Source organism: Phoca vitulina, unplaced genomic scaffold, assembly GCF_004348235.1.
Source record: "Phoca vitulina isolate PV1807 unplaced genomic scaffold, GSC_HSeal_1.0 scaffold4, whole genome shotgun sequence".
NCBI lineage: Eukaryota > Metazoa > Chordata > Mammalia > Carnivora > Phocidae > Phoca > Phoca vitulina.
Window position 1 is genome coordinate 2,790,532 of NW_022589707.1, and position 20,044 is coordinate 2,810,575.

General features: G+C 38.3%; 1 protein-coding gene and 1 pseudogene across 2 annotated transcripts in view; one reads left to right on the forward strand and one right to left on the reverse strand.

Moving 5' to 3' along the window:
* The window catches only part of CNTNAP2 (contactin associated protein 2), a 1,915,205-nt gene that overhangs the window by 1,709,306 nt on the left and 185,855 nt on the right, over positions 1-20,044 (reverse strand). The gene's annotated exons all lie outside the window — the stretch shown is intronic.
* On the forward strand, positions 6,349-10,905 carry LOC116630399 (annotated as a pseudogene).

A 20,044-nucleotide genomic window follows, 5' to 3' on the forward strand; every position in this document is an offset into this window, starting at 1 on the left:
GAATTTAAAAATCCTCTTAGCATTGTATAATAAGAGCTTATAAGTGTGATAGCCATTCGAATTATTAGAAAAAATATAAAAATTGGAAACGTCTCTCTGTGATACAGGAAAAAAAAATATTACCAAATACACATACAACCTTTGAAAAATTGCCACTGCTAATTTTGATGAGATTTGTTAAATGAAGAATTGTTGAACCTCCTCTTAAATTGTTTCTGTAGTACACGTGTACAATAGAGCAGAACATTGTCTTTCACTGCATTTTTTCTTACATAATCAGACTGTGGCTAATCATCTTAGCATCCTGATTCAAAGTTAATCAGGCACTTGGAAAATTCTTTTCTAAAACTAATTGTATATACATGGAGTTCTCATTAGGAAATTTTATACCAGTGATATGAAGAGTCCTTTGACTTATTTTTTTTCCTGTCTTGAAAAACAATTATATCTGATTCTTAGGATTTTAATTCTTACAGTCTCCAGCCCAAATTCCACTACATTTTCAGTGAATGAAGTTCATGATAAACAGTCACATATTTTTACTTTAAAATGCCTCCTTCCTCTAAAACCAGAGAATTTGGTGGAGTGGAAGAACACAGAGCCCTCTCAGCAAGCAGGTGCATATACTTGGGAAGGCTAGTTTGGCTCTACGAGTCTCATCACTCACTTACTAGTGATTAACTAAGTAAATTTCTAGCTCTAGAATCAGATTTTGGAGACAGGCTGTTTGCCTTCAAATTTTTAGCTCTAGTAATTAGTGGATATGTGACTTGGGGCAAGTCACTTAATTCCTGTGAGTCTCAGTTCCATCAGCTGTTAATTAAAAGTTAAAAATATTTTTCTGATAATTTTCTGAGAAGAGTTTTCTGAGAATTAACTGAAATAACATACGTAAAGCATTTAGCATGGGGGGGCAATATAAGCAGTATTAAATATTTCTCATTATTTGCCTTTTTCCAAATACAGAGCAAGAAGTCCACATCTTTTCTCACATACGCTCAATAAGTAAAGTCCTTCCTCCAGCAAATGCCGAACCTCCCGTTTCTACCCTGAATCCTCTCTTGCTTTGGCTCTTCAAAGAAACTTATGTATCAATATTGTTTCCTCTTCTGCATGCTCAAAGGCTCCCTTTTCTCTTATCAGCAGATGCATATGCTCCGTTGCTCTTTCCTTACCCATGTGTGTGTGTATGTGCGTGTGTGTTCTCCCTGACCCAGTCTCTCTCTCCAGCTATTTCTCTTCTATCACCACAGAATTCTAAGCAGCTGTCCATACATTCTATCTTGACTCTATCTCTTTCACTCTTACTCTCATCTATCAGCCTTTTTTTTTTAGAATTCTTCATGAAAACCTGTCTTATATGGTCATCAACGATTTCATGACATAATCCAGCACAGATGTCTAACTCAGTTCTCTGCAGCATGAAGCAGAACTGACCGCCATTTCATCTTAGGACACCCCCCTTGGTTCCCTATCACTTCTCCATCAGCAGTGTCCCCCTATTACTGGCTCATTGATTTTCAGTGTCCTTTGCTAGTTTCGTGTTTCTACTCAGCGTGCACTGCCGGGGTCACACACGGCTCAGTCCTGGGTCTTCTCCCAAAACTCAGTCCCTAAAACATCTCATCTATTCTCATGCATTGAAGCATGGTTTAATGCTGCTTATGTACAACTTACAAAAGTTGATAGATGTAGCTAGCTAGCTAGAAAAACATAGGTAGTTACTAGTTGGGGCATATGCTGCTCAGGTTAAACTCTAGTTCTGCAATTTTACTAGCTACGCAACTCTGGACATCATGAAAAGACTCTGTGCCTCAATTTAATTCTATTTCATAGCATTATTAGAAATATTAAAAAGTGTTGAGTCATTAAAATGTATCTGGCACACAGTAAGTGCTATGTAAACTTAGTATCATTGCTATTTTTACACTAATTTAGATGATTCACTCACCTACCTAAAATTATTCTTCCATTGAACTTAGCATTACATTCAGCTCCCTTATGTTGCTCCTAAGGCTGTGGGCAGTGTGACACCAACTCTTCCCTGCATCTCAATTCATACTCCCCCTGCCCCACTCCTAGCGTTACATGGAAGCATGGCTTCTTATTCTACAATGTTCCACGGTTACATATCTTGGTTGCCCCCGCCCTTTCCCTACCCTAATGATTTTCTACCTTGGACTTTTTATTCATTTTCTTCATATCACCTATTGCAATTGAATGTCCACGGTTTTGGTTTTGTTCTTCTCTGTTAGAGCGTACGGTTCGAGAACGCAGAATTCTGCCTTTCCCTTCACTGTGCAGTGTCTCAGACTTACTAAGCACTCACAGCTACCTGCGCAATAATGAACAAATGGAGAGGAAGGTTGTTTTTACCTCAGTACAAAGGAAAACTTTCTAATAGACTTATTGAAAAATCATCTTCTAAAGCATTGCGAGTATTCAAACAACATTAAAAATCCATGGGCAGAGGATGCGAGAGTGAAAAATATTCTGCATTTCTGCATCTCTATTTCTATATTTTTAACAGGGAAGAAAAGGAGGAACACCATTTAGTTACATGTTTCTGTAATACCACATTACACAATGCTTCTAAATAATAACAGAAGGTTCCACTTAATAATAACAATCAAATATCTCGTTCTCACTATGCTTACAAAACTTTAAACATTTTAAATATGCCAAATATTCTGTTCCATGTCCTTATATTTACTCATTGACTTGTCAAGCTTTCATTACTGGCATTTATAGCTTCCGGTAATCTAATCATGACTATCATATGACACATTTGGGAAGATCTAGCCTGCCGATCAGATGGAATCTAATTTTCCATATAAAGATGGATCCTGTCCTATAGAGAGAACCACTGGGAGTAATCTACTCTTTAACAGAGAGCAAGCAAACCATTTGAGGCAAATTCAGTCTTTTCAGAGCAGCAGGGTACCAGTTAGTAATTTACCTCCTCTGTGGTATTAATTGGTACCCTAGAGCCCTGGAAGAGTTAATTTACCTCATATAGTGAACACTTGAATCCTAGAGAAGTATGCTTAGTTTTAGCTCACAACAAAGCAGGATTAAGACAGAAATGAAAAGTAGCTTAAATCACATGCTAAAACACATATTCAGGTAAAAAAAAAAAAAAAAACGACTGTAGTGAAGATGTCATTTTGCTTTTACAGGTATTTTGGGAGTTTGTAGTTCTTAAGCTCAGCACCTTTCTCCTCTGCTTCAAAAAACAGAATTCCTGCTGTCATATTGACACATTTGCAATTAACATAGGACACTGACTCATTCTCAAAGATCACAGTGCTGTACAGTAATTTCCAATAAATACTCTTTTGGTGAAATTCTATTAAAAGCAAAGAAGGAAGAATAATGAATGCACCTGGCAAGTGTGAGGTGTCCTGAGGTGCCTCGATATCACACATGGCTATGAACTGATGAAGCACTATTTTGCTTCAGTGACTTGGGCAACAAGTTCTGCTATAGAGATTGTGGATTTGTTATCCACCAATGTTCTTGAAAGGGAAAATCAACTTGAGGATATCTATTAATGTCATAATATAACTATTATTCCAGTAGAAAACTCCTGTGGCTTTCAACGTTCTAAAAGCCACAGAAAACCAATGGAAAGGTTCTGATTGGAATTTGGGGGTCTAAGACCCACTCACTTGAACCTTAGGCAATCACCCAAGATTAGACGGAGGGACCTTTCAGAGCTGAAGGTCCTTTGGGCCAATGGAGTTTTTAAACTCTTAAAATAACATCAGATTAAGTTGTTTTCCAAATTCAACAAAGTGTGGTCACCCTGTTTTCTACATCACCAAAGTACTTGGATTTCCCACGTAGCATTCTGCATTTGTCCTATTATGTGTATATATTCCACACATCACCTCTCAACAGGGGTCTGTATTTTGTTCATATTTATGTCACCTGTGGCATTTTTACACAGTAGTAGCAGGTGTTCAATAAATATGAAGTAATTACTTAAAGTCTTAGGCTCTTTCCCCATTGTCAGAGGCAGAACTGATATTATGAAATGGTTATAATCTCCTTCAGGGAAAGTCAAATTTATCCAGCTGAAACCTGAAGCAAGAGAAGGAGCTGGCTGTCAAGGAAGCAGAGGAAGGGTATTTCTGTCAAGGGAGATGGGCCCTACAAAGGCTAACACTGGAAAGGAAATAGAGAATTCAGGCATTTTAAAGTAGGTCAGAATGGCTGGAGCTGAGATTGTATTAGGGAGAGAAATGTGGACATGCAGCCTACAGGAGTTAATGTGACTCTACAACTGAGTGGCCTTTTGTTTCATGTTAAGAGTTTGGCATTTTATCCTAAGATAATTTGGAACCTTTAAGCAGGGAGAGATCTTTTCAGATGTGTCAATCAAAGAGATCATCTGGACTGTAGTCCTTTATTCCGGATGAGAGGGGAAGAGTCCTGAAGTCAGTGAGTTTGTTTCTGATGTCATCACGATTTATACCATTGCTGTATTACTTCAAATGCTCACACGTGTGCGTGTGAACAGGCACAAACATTTATATAGAATATCTCTTGCCAAATCCCTGGGAATACTTATATGCTATTACTTTATAACAAAATTGATGTTATTATTTGTCAGACCCCATAATTTCAAAATATTTTAATGAAAGAAATATGGGGCTGTTCATGGAGACATTATGTTTTTTTGTAATTCTACAAGACATATATAAAACTCTGTAGCTGTGTTAACATTCAATTTTGTGGCAACTGTGATGAGCCAGGGCAACCCACCAGTGAACAAGAATTTGCTCTAAGGTGATAAAGGATAAGACTATGTTTATTCATTAGAATGCTCTGGGGTTACAAAATAATTCCAGAGTTGGAATTAGAGCACATTTAATTTGGAAAGACCTTAGGCATCATGGAAACCCAACTCACTTCCACAGATGAGATGACGGAGGTCTCAGAAATGGAAGTAACTTGGTCACAGTCTTCATGTTTTTCCTTGAGTACAGATGAGAACGCTTTAAAAACCTTGAGAGATTTCCCTCAACTACCCATAATCACCACCTGAAACCATCCACCTACCATTAGTGGTGTCTCTGTGCCTTGCGCTGAATTCACTAGCCCTGTGCCCAGCCTCACACATTCACTTCTGCAAATTCCTGTTTGTTCTAAATTATGGGGTCCTTCTTCTGATCCTAGAATTCTGCATGTAATATAATCAGAATAAATGGGACCACAGCTTTCTTCTACCATAAAGTAGTCTTTTTAATTGAAATCAACCACAACAAAAGATAAATAACAGCAGCTGCTTCCCAGATAAGATTCAGTAATTCACAGCCCCAGTTGGAACCATCTCACTGAGGTGATGTATAAAGCACCTGATCTTCCTCACCTGAGGAAACATCACCAACTACCACACTGGCCCCATCACCCAAGGAGAGAGGAGGATAAACCACTGTCTTCCTTTCACACACTTGTAGGGTCTGTTTTTTAACGTACAATCACTTGCAGTTCAGTGCACGTTTAGAGTTCAGTTGAAGCATCATTATCTAAGGTTGTCTCTTTTTGGGGGGGGGGGATGAAAAAAGGCCATTCTTTTAAGGTTGGTAATACTCTATAAAAAATGAACTCTAATCAACAAATCTTTAGCTTGCTGTTATTAAAACTCTGTACACATTAATACTATCTTTTCTCAACATTCATAATCCAGCTGTAATGATTTCTTTTGATCTTTCTTTCATTAGACTCCACAGGTCTGTAACCCGTCAATATTATTCTTTTTCCCAGACTGAGCCCAAGCGTCTGATCTTTAGTCAAATGGTGTTCTAAGAAACTCAGTTTTGCTTACATTGAACAAGCTGTTATAATGACCTCCATCATTGCATTTGTTTTTGCAAGACAGGAAGCTGTGCTTGATAAGCTGAGGGAAAACATGGCAGAACAATTTTCTGTGCAGAAGCTGTAACCATAAGCAGTGACCTGGAGAAATGTCACTTACAGTGGGCTCCCAAGTTGTCATGCTTAGGAGTTTAAGGTAAAACTGAAAGTAATTTTATTTTTAAGAAGTGTGTGTGTGTGTGTGTGTGTGTGTGTGTGCATGCATGTGTTCGAAGGGAGAAGGAGACCCTTGACAAGACCTAGTAAAGTTGAAAACCCATAGGAATCGATGTTGTGTATGAAACATTGATTTCAGGGTGCCTGGGTGGCTCAGTTGGTTAAGCGGCTGCCTTCAGCTCAGGTCATGATCCCAGGGTCCTGGGATCGAGTCCTGCATCGGGCTCCCTGCTCAGCGGAGAGCCTGCTTCTCCCTCTCCCTCTGCCTGCCTCTCTGCCTACTTGTGCTCTCTCTCTCTCTATCTCTGTCAAATAAATAAATAAAATCTTTAAAAAAAAAAAAAAAAGAAAGAAACACTGATTTCAGTCCCACATACAAACTCTATAGAGAATCTCTAATTATGCAGTTTGGATAAAATAAATGAAATAATAAAAAGAAACTGGCATATTTACCCATTTTGCATATTTTCCTATCTTAATAATTATTTCATCCTTTTTTTTTTTTGGCAAATTAGAGGTCAAAGAATACACTTTGTATCAACTGTCATTAGTTCATTGCTTTAAAGGTAGCTACTATTGAAGTTATCCAAATACCTAAAAATAAAACGATATGTCTTTCAACTCCTTAACTCATAGTTTCTAAATACACAGTTATAATTATTTTTGGAATAATCTGGCATTAGATATATTTAATTTATTGTTTTATGACCTGGTTCATTCGGGCCTCCCATTCATTCCCCCCTCTCTTAATCCTTTCTTTTTTTTCATGTGAATGTTTCTGAGACAGAATGTTCCTCTTGTCAGAGCTGGGATCAGGAAGTGAGCACCTCTTCACACCTCAAAGGAAGAGGGAGGTATCCGGAGGCCAGTTATGTCTGGTGAAACCTTGCAGCTATTAATTAGTAAGCAACAGGGAGATGAGATAGGGAGATAGAGTTTCAAGGCTCTGTCAGCTCCAGGCTAAAGGCTGGTAACCAGTATCTTAGCAGTTAGATGTCAGGAACTTGCATTCTACATGCATAGACTGTTAGAATTATAAACTCAGGGTATAATCCCAGAATCTCCTGTGGAAGGTTTTCAAACAAGAATGTAGACTTTGAGACATAATCCATCTGATGTCAATGGATAGAGCTGCCCAGAAAATAAAATACCATTTAATTTTACAAAACTCTGTAATGTGTGTGTGTATGTTCCTATGTTTGTGTTTACATGCATATGTCTCCTCGATTGAGACTTTCAGCTAGAAAGGGTCATTTCTCTTGTTTGAAATATACAGTTAAGAGACTAATTATTGACTTGCTGTAAGAGCAAGGACATTGATATCCCCTTGTCACTGCATTGTACAAAGACAAAAGCAACGCTCATAAAAAATAGAGAACTCAAGAAACCCAAAGGGAGAATGAAAAAAAGTGGAAAGAGTTCTAGTTTGATGAACATGTATTTCTGTTTGCCCCTCCACCAACAACATGCCCAAGAGTTAAAACCAACTAACTGCATCCAAGAGAGAAGTGGCTAGCACGGCCAGAGGGCTAGCGGCGTAGCGCAGGGCAGTGGCAGAGGTTTTGGTATGAACAGGATTCTGATTCCACGTCTTGCCAACCAATCGGGGGAGGATCACCCCAGTGCCCAAGGTCCCAGGAGACCCTGTCTTGTTCATTCACTCATCACCCGTGCTTGCAACCTCGTCTCAAGCATATCCTCGAGACAAGAATGCACCCTTCAGGCAGTGTACTTATATATTGATGAAGAATGGAAAAAGATCTCCCAGTGCTGCTCCAAAACTTGAGAAGAATGATGGGGTGTCTTTCGGTGCTGAACATGTCCATAGGAATGCCCTGGCATTTCATGCTCAAATGAAGAAGACCAGTTCAGGGCCTATGGGTGACACATTCTTGGGCCAGATGAGCTCTTATGCTAAGACAGAACTGGGGTCTCAGTCTCCAGAAAGTAGCCACAGTGAAGCCGGATGAATTCTGGACATGCTGGTGCCTACACACCAGCAAAAGTTGCCCCGATTATGTGTGAGAAGCTAATTCGTTTGCAATCTTTGTACATCGATTTAATTGACTTCAGCATGTTTTTTTACATAATCACAAAGTGGAACATGAGGCTCTAGGTAGTAGTCCTTTCATTGGTCCAGAGGGACTTTTGGCCAAAGAAGGAGAAAACTTAAAGCATCTAAAATGTCGTCCACAGTATGATCAGCACTATGGAGGGGAAGCCTTATTACATAGGCAGCTGAAGGAACGCCGAATACTGGCCACAGATGGTGCTGCCCAATGGGCTCATACAATTTGTTTCAGTCAGAGGCGCTCGGCCTTTGTGGATGATGTCTGTCATTCCAATCAGTCTCTTCCAATGACCAGACACTACCTTACCCGTATTTGTCAGGACACGAATCAAGTTCTTTTCAAATGCTGCCAAGGGTCTGAAGAGGTACCCCACAACAAACCAGTTCCTATAAGCCTCTCTGAGGATCCCTGCTGCCCACTGCCAACTGGAAGTTGCCTCCTCAGATGCCTAAGCCCGAGTAGGACTTAGATGTTGTGGGTGACGGTACGCAGTACCCTCCTTCACCCTTGCCTTTTGATCCTTCACTAATCCTTGAAGATCATTCAGTCAAAGAAATTGCTGAAGGTCCAATGGATATTCCGGGCCAGAGACAGATGGCTGGAGATGGGTGCAGATCACAGAGGTCCCAAATTCTGAAAAAGCCTCCTAACCACTGCCTCAAAGTAGAGTGTCTACTGCAAATGGGAAGCCATTTCTTCTGTCAGTTGATAGCTTGTTTTGGGAACCATATGACTTTGGAGGATTTGAATTTTCCATTCTTTCAACAAGTATTTATGACTATCTCTCACTGAAGGATAACTCAGACTACGTTGTTTGGATTATTGATTGATATAGTCAATCATAAACCAAATTTTGGGGGAAGGGATCAATACTGTCTACATGTCACAAATGTCTTCCCACTCTATACAAGGAAGAGAAAGACAGGTTATTCCTGCCAGAGCTGCTGGGACTGAGAAAGTATTTGGGACTCTGCCTCAGGGGAGAGACATCTTTGTAATGGGAATTCCCAAGTCTTGGAACAAATCCACATAGGTGTTTATGTGGGAGATGTGTATCCTTGGGACATTGATGGAACCCTGTGCCTGTGTTTTAGCCTGTCTTTACCTCTCACCTAATTGGGTAGTCTGAACCCCTCCTCCCAGTGAACTCTGACTCTGAGAACAGCCCATGGGACTGGGCCTTCTTTAACCATCCATTGTGCTTCTAACCTATGTAAATTTCTGTAGGGGCTATCTTATGTAAGATACAATAAAAAATTAATGTATATAGTTTCTATTAAATGTTAAAATGTTACGAAAATGTCAAAAAACCCTGCTTGAATAAGACAACAAGAAATACACTGTAAAATGAAAAGATATTTGATAAAGGTATTGTGGACACTGTAAATTTATGTAATTATACAATCTAATTTTATTTAATTAGGGATTAAACAGGGAGCAGAATTCTTCTGCATTCTTTTCTAATAGAATCTCCGGACACCATCTGCATGAGTTTTAGAGATTACAGGAGAGATTTATTATCACAAAGCAGGCACAAATAGCTCATGACCAGAGAGGGTTTTGAAAGGTGGCCAATCCTCATGAGGAACATGATGAACTGATTTTAAATAATGCAGGGCTGCCACCATGGGGGAGCTTCCTGGGCTTGGATGATATAATGCCTAGAAGGTTGCTCCTGTGTTATTGGAACCCCATGCTGTTAAATAACATTTACTTCAGTTATCTGGCACTATTAACATTACCCCCCATTGGTCAGCTAATTAGACATAAATCTATTAAACAAAAATAAATTTCTATGTGCTTGGCTATTGCTTAAATCAAGCTTTTGCATATTTAAATTATCATCTTGTTTAAGTTTGCAATGTAAACTACATTCTGATTTCCTTATAAGTAAAGAAGAATTGAAGAGTGGATAAAGAAAACACAGGGTTGACAAGGCTTATTTGTTTTGATGTATATGGAATTTGAACAAAGCAGGAAAACATTTTAAAACTACAAGTGCATTCTGACTGTACTTATTTTTAGAAATCACACATGTCCTCTGAGACCCAGTTAATACTGTACAGTTGAATATGCAATAAAATTACCACACACAGTCAACTCCGTAGACCGTGACTATTGCCAGTCCTGCTTGCTACACCATTCCATGGATCCTTTTTTTCCAAATATAAATTTATGCCACTGATGTGTCTCATATTTTCCTCCTTACCCCACTGAAATCATGCCACTTTTTACTTGGCCAGAATATGCCCAAAGGCACAGCTCAATTTCTTTCTCCTCCTTAATGATCTGAAATTGAATCTGTTAAGAAAGAGACCAGGTTGCCCACTCAATATAAGAACATCATGTGATTCCTTAAAAGACTAATAAAATATGAACTGAAGAATGAAATATACCTGTAGCTACAATGATATTAACAATTAGAATGCCTTATATTTAGATATTATAAAGTACATTTTCACTTAAATCTAGAAAGCCCTGAGAAGTAGATCAAGCTAGGAACATTATACTTATTTCTATACGTATAATCTAAATCTTACAGCCATATGTCTCTGGTCCAAGGTCACATAACTGGTGGGTGACAAAAACCAGACAAGAACAGGTTTTTCTGACCTCTAGCATCAATCTTTCCTCTGCGAGAACAGCCATCTAAATGTGCAGACAAACGGTGGAGGGTTATTGTACTATGTGTAATTATGCCTCAACCAGCACCAGAACTTACCTTAAGAAAGAGTATTTTTTTTAAAGATTTTATTTATTTGTCAGAGAGCTAGCAAGTGAGAGAGCAGAAGCAGGGGGAGCGGCAGAGGGAGAGGAGAAGCAGACTCCCCGCGGAGCAGGGAGCCCGATTCGGGGCTCGATCCCAGGACCTTGAGATCATGACCTGAGCTGAAGGCAGACACTTAACCAACTGAGCCACCCAGACGCCCCAAGAATGAGTATTTTTCACAAATATTCTCACCTGATCTAAAGGGTCATAGCACCGGGGCTACAAGGTGGTAGCCAATCTTCCCTCCCCTTGACTTTCTCTCTCCAGGATGGTTAGAAGTCAGGACTTTGGAGACATATGTGAGTCCATATTCTGGTTCACCATTAATAGCTGCATTATCCCGGGCTAGTTACTGAACTTCTAGGCCAAAGTCAATTTCCTCAACTGAAAGTAGCAGTATATGTAAAGGGTTTAGCACAAGATAGCTAATGTGAATAAATATTACCAATTATGATAGCCATGTCTTTAAACACATGCAGTTGGCTTTGCAATTAATAAAGTATAATTTAAACTGTAAATCAATTTAAATAAACTTTCTGTTGGTATATATTTTCTCATTCATAGACACCAATAATTATAACTATCCTATAGAAGAGCCTATCATTTTATTATTATAATTATTTAAAATAAGTAATAATAACCTAACAGGTTGCAATACATTCTTCTACCCCAATGCAGCTAAGAATTTTTTTAGGTGTATGAGCATATACTCTACTGTTGACATGCAGATTGCTGATCAGTTAGACTGCCATGCTTAGTTGTAATGTAAGGAAATTTTCAAAATGCCTCAGTGGGAAGACACAATCAGAAAATGTTGATAAAAACTTATAAGACAGCAAAAAATCTGCCAGAATTACCACAGCAAAGTAGTGTGCTAAGTAACTGTAGAATGAATACCTGAAACCCAGCCCACATGTTTTGTGAAAATATGCAAAAATGGTTAAACTGATTAATGAATTTTCATCCTTGCACACACCAATTCATAAGAATATCCTAGAGGAAAGTGGATACTAAGTTTCTGTGTGGCTTGTAACTATGAAAAGAAACATATTTTTGCAGAAAGACTTTTTAGGGTTGCCAGCTAGTTGGGATGTCAGCAGTTTGGTAAATAAACCTCTGTATATTCTTCACATAGGCACTAAAACAAATGATCAATATAAACTCACTCAACACATATTTATTTAGAATTTAATATATGAGACTTAATGTCTTAAGCAATAGATATGTACTAGTAGATAAAATATAAAAGTTCCTGCCTAATGGATCTCATAAACTAATGGGGGCTAGATAGATAATACATACATAATTAAAACATACACACCTTAGAGGTGGGGAAAAGCTAAATAAACCTAGAGTAGAGAATGGGTAAAGTCATGGTGGCAGAGGCAGGGCAGGGGGCTAGCAATTTTACTTATATATTTATTTATTTATTAAGATTTATTTATTTATTCGAGAGAGAGAGAGAGGGAGAGAGAAAGTGCCGGGGGAGGGGCAGAGACAGTGGAGGAGAGAGAGAGAATCTCAAGCAGATTGTCCACTGAGCGTGCTGCTGGACATGGGGCTCGATCCCATAACCCTGAAATCGTGACCTGAGGGGAAACCAAGAGCAGACGTTTAACCGACTGCACCACCCAGGCGCCCCACGGAGGGCTAGCAATTTTAAATATCCGTCTGGGAATACACCACTGAAGTGATGATATTTGAGCAAGGTCGTGAAGGGGTTGAGGGAGGTCCTCATGCAGAAAGCAGTGGAAAAGGTAATCTAGGCAGAGGAAACAGCAAATGGAGCAGAAATATGTTTGAGGAATAGTTAGAAATCCCTTCTGGGCAGAGTTGAGTGACTGTGTCAGAGTACTGCAAGATGTCATCAGAGGAGTAGAGGGCCCAGGACGGTAGAACCTGTAGGTCACTGTGAGGGCTTTGGATTTTACTCTTTTCTTTTTTAAGATTTTATTTATCTTACTCGGAGAGGGAGTGGGGGTGGGGCGGAGGAACACAAGCAGGGGGAGCAGCAGAGGGAGAGGGAGAAGCAGGCTCCCCACTGAGTAGGGAGCCCAATGGGGGACTCGATCCGAGGACCCTGAGATCATGACCTGAGCCGAAGGCAAATGCTTAACCATCTGAGCCACCCAGGCACCCTTGGCTTTTATTCTTAAATGAGCTTTCTCATCCATACACAAAGTCCATCTCAGCCAGGCACAACTCCACACAGCCGCCCAGAAAGAAAGCTCGTCTGCCTCCCTTAACAATCTACACTTAGGAGTTCAGATAGAGTCTTTGCTAAATTTTAAATCCATTCCAATTAGTAGTGTTCACCATAAAAATGGAGAACCAGCTCTTCACTGACCCTGCATTACAATGTTCACATATATTATTCTCCAGGTATTCTAGCATCTCTTTTCACATTAATTGATGCCAGACTTTCACATTTCTAACATGGGAACTATTTTTACTCAAATCTTGAGTAACTTTATTGTGTTTTCACTGAGAGGGCTTTGGCTTTTACTTTGAGTGTAACAGAAAGCCATTGGTAAGTTTTCAGAAAAGGAGGACATGATCTAACACTTAGCGTATGAAGAATCACTGTCGCTGCTGTTTTGAACATAGAGTGAAATTAGAAATGTCAGGATTACCGTGGAGAGGATGGAAATATCATGGGCAAGAGATGGTCATGTGTCGGTCCAGGGTGGTAGCAGCGGAGGGGCTAAGTGGTAGCTACCTACTCAGGGTAGAGAAAGGATGGTTTGAATGTGGATATTTAGAACCTGAAGAACAGAAGGGATGGAGCTGCTATGAATCAATATGGCAAACACTGTGAATGGGGCAGATTTTTAAAGAACAAAAATCTTGGACTTGAACATTTTAATAATAAAGTGCCTATTAGATATCTCTGTAAGTGGCGATATCACATAAGTAGCTGGGATATAAGTCTGGACTTTTCAAGAGAGGTCAGGAGCAGAGATATAAATTTGGGAAATCATCAACCTATGCATGATTTTAAAAACAAAACTGTATGGAGTCCATGAATGTAGATAGAGGAGAGACCCAAAGATTGAGAAGTATGGCATTTCAACTATTTGAGGCTAAGGGCGCCAGGAAAAGGATAAGGAGTGATCCATTCCGAAGCAGGGAAATCGAGATCAAGCACTATCTGAAGCCACATGCAGAAGTTGTTTCAGGGGTGAAGAAATGTCCAACCATGCCAAGACCTGCTGATGGGTCAAGAAAGATGAAAACGGAGAATTCAGTATTGAACTTACCAATGAGGCGGATGTGTTAATACCTGTGGCATTGACAAGAACAGTTTTGTAGAAAGCTGAGGATAAAAGCCTAATAAAGGTGATTTTTTTTTTCAAATGAAAGAGGAAGAATTAAAAAGCTAAGTACCAAGGAGTCTTTTGAAGGATTTTGCTGTAGATGTTCAGGAGAAATAAGAAAATATCTGCCCTAAGATTGGAGTCAAGCACGTTTTGGTTGTTATTATTTTGAAGATGAGGTGATTTCATGGTTATGTGTGCCTATTGAAAAAAAAAACAAAAAACGTGTGTATGCTGACAGAATTTTCCACTAGAGAGACTGAGAGGGAGGACTTGAGCTATAATGCCTTATAAGGGAGCAAAGAAGGGACTGAGCATTCACTGAGCACAGGGACATTCTTCAATAGTAAGCAGAAAAATATCAAAGCGTGAAGACAAAGATGCAAGTGATAAATGGAAGATGTGATAATTTGTGGAGGTTCTCTACTGATTCTGGGATAGAAGAACTTTAGATGAAAAAATAATACTAGATTGGTGTAAAGTTTAATTTCTTTTAATGGAATATACACATAGACCTGCACAAAGCTTACAGAGAACAAAATTAAGTAAAAAGTATCTGATTGGCAAAGAAAAAGAAAAACTTCTCAGAAGATAAGAGAAAATTCCTCACTTATATATGAAGTGATAATTATTCCTAAAACCAATGAAATTTTTGAAGGGGTCAGCTATTTGATGCATTCCAATGAATTGTTAGTTTGAGAAAAGTCTGCCTTTGGCTCAGGTCATGATCCCGGTGTCCTGGGCTCAAGCCCTGCACAGGGCTCCCTGCTCAGCCGGGAGTCTGCTTCTCCCTCTCCCTTTGCCCCTCCCCTCGCTCCTGCTCTCTCTTGCTCACTCTCTCTCAAACAAATAAATAATATCTTTAAAAAAATAAATTTAAGGGGCGCCTGGGTGGCTCAGTTGGTTAAGCGACTGCCTTCGGCTCAAGTCATGATCCTGGAGTCCCTGGATCGAGTCCCGCATCGGGCTCCCTGCTCGGCAGGGAGCCTGCTTCTCCCTCTGACCCTCCCCCATCTCATGTGCTCTCTCTCTCTCTCTCATTCTCTCTGTCTCAAATAAATAAATAAAATCTTTAAAAAAAAAATAAAAATAAAAAATAAAAAATAAAAAAATAAATTTAAATAAAAACACTGAGTTCAAAGAAAAAATTAACATGAAGAGTATTTACTGGATGAATTTGTCACAAAATTTGAGAATTAGTAGAGATTAGACATTTGTCTTGATCTTTCAAGGATTTGGAGAAAAAAACTGAATTCGGGAAAAACGTTAAATTATGCACAGTGTAATTCAAGTAAGATTTGAAAATAAAATGCAAACATCATAAATTATTAAAATACTTCTCATATGGGAGAATTACATTTATCAAAAGTCTGAGATTATGTAGATTTTTTTCTTTGATATCAGTTGTCATTATTTATAATTAGCCCCTCAAATATGAGGATAGTTTTATAGACATTTTACAGATTATACATACTCTTTATGGCACTACAGGAGTTAACCATGTTCTAATGATGATGAAGTAGTTTTGAAGAAAAAAACCAATTTATTATTCATCTTGATTATAGATTTCATCTACCATATCTGTTCTTAATGAGTTCTACATTCATTTGTAAAAATCAAACCTCCTTTGAAAGATTGGAGATTTTACATATTTAAGACAACAAAAGGCATAAGGACACAGACTAAAAAGTTAATTATTTAAGAATTGGCTTCAATTTTTTTAAATCAATTACAGCTTTGTGGGAAAAAGTATGCAAAATCTATAGGAGACTATTCTGAAAGGAACAGTTTTACAACTATTAAAAAATTATGATTTTGTTCAGTCTTTCTAATTCTAGCTACATTTATACAAAAACTAAAAATAAAATATTTCAATTGAAAAATTGTGATACTGTTACATAATGAATACCACACAACATATATGGAAAAACAAAGAACACACCATTAATGTGATGTGAAACAAAACAAAACCCTAAAAACTGGTTCAAAATATGGACTTTGGAATTCTTTATTGGAGCCCCAAGTCTGCCAGTTCCTGGTTCTGTGACCTTGAAAGTGTACTTAATCTTGTAAAGTCTCACTTTCCTCTGCATATACTGGCTCTTTTTTACACTCATCAAGAAAGACCGATGTTTGGCAAGTTCCTTTAACTCCTTTCAAGTAAATTAACTTGTTTTAAGCCTAAGAAAGTGATACAGATTTTATTATAGCTTTCATGGAGGGGAATAGAGATGATGATTAACATCAGATGCCCCATAACAAACACAATAAAATGCCACTTCAGAAAACAATATTCCTTACTCATTGACACCACAGTAACTAAGTTCAGAAAAACTTAGATAATGCTGACAGCCAAGACAAATAATTTGGGAGCCTTTCAACTGACAAAGAATATAAAGTAAGCTAAAACAATAAACAGGAATCACATTTTGTGTTATAATAAAAATTATGATTTATTCAACAGTCTATACCTGAGGTACAAGGAAAAAAAAACAAATTTAAAAAAAGAGAGGTTCAGTGAAGTTTTTTTAATGAAGCAAGTGATTTTTCTAAGACATTGATAAGCTAAGAATTTCTATTTTACTTAGAGCTCTAAAAAATCAATAGGCATCATTTAGTTAATGGCAATTTAATGCAAATCATGTACAAAACATTTGTTCCATCTTAAATTTCTTACACGTTGATAAAAATTAAAAAAAAAAACAACGTAAATATAAAACCCACATAAAAAACTTTTAAAGTAATGCTAATTTGGTAATCTTAATAATTTTGCATTATTTCCTTTAAATACACATTTTGTATTTTATTTGATGGGCCAATTCTTCTGAAATCAAGTGTTGTTACAACTCCTTTTCGAGTAAACTTATTTTATTTTCTCAATTCTTTTAATCCCAAGTCTTCCTTTCATATACTTGAAATTTTTCATACCTGTACAAGTTTGCAGTTAGTTTTTCTTTCCTTCTTCATTACCCCACATGTATTTCAAGAAATAATAAAAAAAAAAAACCCACAGAAATGAGAAATACTATTTGGGGTAAAAGGCTGTTGCTGAGTTAGGCCATGTGTGGTCTACAAAATTCTAAGATGAGCTCAATGATCCCTACCCCTGAGATTCCTGTTTGTAATCCCTGTTTCTAGCACCTTACCTAGAATGCTGAAAGAAACTGCAACTCAATTCTAGCAAATAGAATCTGGCAAAGGTGAAGAGATTTTTTAGATGTAATATGGAACCCTTGGTAGTTGACTCTGAATTTATCAAGAGGGAAATTATCTTGGATGGGCCTGACCTAATCAGGCAAACCCTTTGACTAAAGGTCCAGGCTTTGTGGCATTTTGTTATGCAGCAATAGAAAAATAATATACTATGATTTCAATCTCAGCCATATTTGAAAATTCTCTATCAAAGCAACAACAAAATTAAGGTAGGGGGAATGAGTTCAAGATTATTTTGAAACTAATTAATGGATACACAGGAATTCATTCCATCACTCAACTTTTTTATATTGAAAATCCATAATGTATTTTTTAAAAGACTTTATTTATTTATTTATTTAGAGAAAGCGCAAGTGGGGGGGAGGGGCAGAGGAAGAGGGAGAATCTCAAGCAGACTCCATGCTGAGCATGGAAGCAGGTGTGGGGCTTGATCTCAGGCTGAGATCATGACCTGTGCTGAAATCCAGAGTTGGATACTCAAGCGACTGAGCCACCCAGGCACCCCCATTATGTAATATTTTAATTATGAAAAGAAGAAATTAAAAAGAACTTATTATCTTGGTTAATATCTATTTTGCGTGGTGCTAATGAGACAAGAAGATATAAAGACCAATCTGTTAATATTCCTACTGAGAGCAGATAAAAGGCAGATAATCTTAATATATTGAAAGGAAAGTGGGAACAAACATGTGATTCCAAAGATGCATGACTTTAATGTATACAGTGACAATTAACAGCATGAACAAGAAAAGAGCTACACATGCCAGAAAAAGTTTTCAAAAGAGATCTTCTGAACCAATTAATTAACATTTGAGGGAACACCAAAGGATTGGTTAGAAGAGACGTTCAGAATCCTAGCTGGGTTTGATTTTAACTAAGATTGTGTTGGTTTTGCTGTAATCAAGGTTTCTGTTGCTTCATGACTATTGAGAGCCAGTGTGGAAAAGAGACTATATATTGCTAATAAATCTATGGCTTTAGTAGCCACAGTTCATCTCATCTCCAGATCCCTGAGCCACCTCTGAAAGGCCACAGAATTGTGTTATTCTCCCAAAGTCATGAATAAAAGTCTGCCATCTTGCGATAAGTGCTTCAGGGGCAGACTTGCAGTACCTCTGATGCTCAAGGTAAAAGAATTTCCTATCGTAGGCCTACAGTATTTTACCACAAAACAAAGAAGAAAAGCTGATGCTGACGGGCAACTTAGTAGAGATAAATAATTTTGTGTGTTTTGGAAAACTAGGAATTGCCAATCCGGGAAAAATATTCCAGAGCATTACCAATGGGACCCATTATCAATTAGACCCATAAGATTAATGACAGAATAAAGATTCAGAAGCTTGACAAGATGACCTCTACCAGAGCTTTTGATTTCAGGAAGCTCTGATTCTTTATTTGGTTCAAGCTCTCGACCAGCTGAGAGTTTAGGACTGGGACGGTGGTGAGTCTAATTTATATTAGTAATATCTGCCCAGTGTTCTCTACTTTCTCCTTGCATCTGTCTCTGCCTGGGCTTTTATCCTATTTCATTTCTAGCTCTGAAATCTTCTTTTCTCTCCCACCCATCTTTTGTTATTATAACATTCAGAAAGTTTGAAATAAGCATGTCAAATGACCAAGGCAGGTTTTAGTCACAGAATCTGGATTCCTAACCATGCTCTACTAGCTTTCTTTTTGATGGTCCAAAGAGCTCCAAAATATAGCCTCTTGCCTCCTGAAAGAACATCAGACCCCCTGCCCCCGACCATTCTAATCATGGTTCTTTGTGCTAAGTCATCCCCCACCCCCTTCCTCCTTGCTTAGAAGGAGCTCCACAAAAACAAACAAATAAAAACCTTTCAATCTATGATGACAAAAATTAGTGGCTATGCCCTATCAGTTCTCTGGATGAACACATGTTGTCTTTGTAGTCTTTTCCATGAGTACGTCCCTTTTTATCTGCATCTTGCATTAATATTTTTGCCCAGCTACCTAAACACTCCCCCGCCCCCCATGAGAACAGTGCTTTTATCTTATTGTTAACAGAAGCAGGGCATCCCAGAGCTCTTAGTAGGGACTCAGTACATACGCATCCATTCATTATTCATGGATGCTACGTGGCATCATCAACTAGATAAGGCTCACTTTTAAGTCGCGGCTGGTATGTGTTTGACATCTGTTCCTCCTTGTTCTCAGCCGCACCACTAGGGAAGAGTTTCATTTCCTCTTGGAATGTATTTAGTATCTAAAGCAAAATGCCATTTTCTTTCAATTTCCTTTTTGTTCACATTTAATTAGAGGACATTCTGTGAAACTCTGGTGCAAAAAACTGCGATGACTAAAATTGCTGATTGAAAGTGTAGTGAAGTAGGAAAAACAAATGAGTGGTTCTAAGGCATCATGTTGGCCCTGTCATTAACAAACTGTGTGACTTCTGGCATTTCAGACTTCTCAGGTTGTGTGTGGGTGTAGGCATGCGTGCATCTGGGTCTGTGTGTGTGTGTCTGTGTGTTCTCTCTTTGGCATAGCATCTTGTGCTGTAAAGACAGTGGGGAAGGTCTATCTGTCTTGGCCTTTGCTTACTGGAGTATTGAAATGGGAAAGAAATGTCAACATCATGATGACCCCTAACAGTTTTATCAGGTGCTTGCAGC